General features: G+C 57.0%; 1 protein-coding gene across 1 annotated transcript in view; it reads left to right on the top strand.

Annotated features, from left to right (window-relative positions):
* Positions 1-1,457: 1,457 nt before the first annotated feature.
* The window catches only part of Pik3cb (phosphatidylinositol-4,5-bisphosphate 3-kinase catalytic subunit beta), a 108,700-nt gene continuing 108,491 nt past the window's right edge, over positions 1,458-1,666 (top strand). The window contains exon 1 of the mRNA XM_005367822.3: positions 1,458-1,641. The gene's annotated coding sequence lies outside the window, so the exon portion shown is untranslated. The remainder of the gene's footprint in view (positions 1,642-1,666) is intronic.

Genomic DNA, 1,666 nt, shown 5'->3' on the forward strand with positions numbered 1-1,666 from the left:
CTTGTAGACCAGGCTGGTCTCGAACTCACAGAGATCCGCCTGTCTCTGCCTCCCGAGTGCTGGGATTAAAGGCGTGCGCCACCATCGCCCGGCCTCGTCTTAGTTCTCTTTAAAGCTGGAAATATCTTCTGTTTTCAAGATGTCTCAATTTTTCCTACCATTCTCATTGCAGGAAATATTTTCACAGTCCTTTTCTGCGGGCCTGAAAGATGGTTTCTGTCCTGGGCCTGAGGCTGACCTTGTGGTGGTGGTGATGGTGGTGGGGTGTGTGAAAGCTTGGGACTTGGGTTGAGGGTGAAGTTGTGATGGTCCTTTACTGACATTTCTGGCTGTGAGCTCACTGAGTCTTCAGGGTAATTTTATTCATTGGACATCCGAAAGGAGCCGGGTTTCACTGTTGGGTTAACCGTTTTGATGGCTTCATTGGCAATGGTCTGAAGCCTCAAAGGCCAGCTCCTCTTATAATTGTTTATAAAAGCTCCACAATCCTAGGAGAATGGTGAAATAGGTTAACTTCTGTTGTTTTTTGTTTGTTTGAGACAAGAGTCCTGCTTTGCAGCTCTGCCTAGTCTGAAACTCACGCTGTAACCCAGTTGGCCTGTCAATGTACCAGGTCCTGAACGCTGGGATTTACAAGCTTGGGCCACCAACCTTGATTTTCTGAGCTACGTTCCCAGAATCAAACTGCTTTGCCACCTTGCCTCATTTTCGTTCTACTTGTAGATTCTATCCCAGACCATTCAAGTATTTGCCTGAACTGTTGAGAGTAGCATTGGGTTACAGTAGGTCTATGATATGCAAACAAAAAGACTATATAGGGTTCCCACGCAGGACCTCACGCATGCTGTGTGCATGCCCTACCGCTGAGCTCTAGCCCCAGCCCCTAAGGTTTGGTTGACAGCAAGTGAAATTCAAGCGTTTCACTAAAGGAAGGACTATGAAATTTCCCGACAGCAGGGAGATGAGGCAAGCAAAAAGCGCTGGGCGAAGTGTAAGGTTCGGCAGCCAAACGTCAAGTGTGGTCCTGTGGGGAGACAACACAGAAGTGTTTCAAAGGCTGGCCACTTCAAACCTAAAAGATCGTTCACATCGCAGGGAATGGAAGGCCAGCTGGGCCGTGGGAACAAAGGGTGTCTGCGGAGGTGCGGCTTTTCCCGAAGGCGGCGAGCTGGGTGCTGCAGACACCGCAGTGCTGCACAAGCCAACCCAAGCGCGCCGACAGCGCAGTAGGAACGCGGCGCAGACAGCCGCACAGGGAGAGGCTGGCGCGGACTCTCCCGAGGGGCGGGGCCAAGTCCGAGCCTTGCGCGGTAAGTGGGCGGGGCTGCCTGGAGGCGGGCGTCTGGGGATTGGCCCTAGAGGGTGGGCGGGGCCGGCCTGCAGAGAGGAGAGCCCGGGAGGCCCGCGCGCGCGCTCGCGCAGGCGCGGGCACGGCGGTGGCGCGCGCGTGCTCCGTCGGGCGGTGCAGCGGCTGCGACGGAGCCGGCCATGGTCGTGGGCGGTGGGCGGGTGTTACTCTGAGCCCCGAAGGCAGCAGGAGGCTGAGTGCTGGGCTTGCAGGTGCCGGAGCCGGGCGGGCGCGGCCGCGGGAGCTGTTGATCGTGCTGCGGGATCGGGAGCCGGTGGCGGCGCGCGGGGCAGGTGAGCACGGGAGGCGGCGGCGCGG

This window comes from Microtus ochrogaster, unplaced genomic scaffold (genome assembly GCF_000317375.1).
Source record: "Microtus ochrogaster isolate Prairie Vole_2 unplaced genomic scaffold, MicOch1.0 UNK24, whole genome shotgun sequence".
Taxonomy (NCBI): Eukaryota; Metazoa; Chordata; class Mammalia; order Rodentia; family Cricetidae; genus Microtus; species Microtus ochrogaster.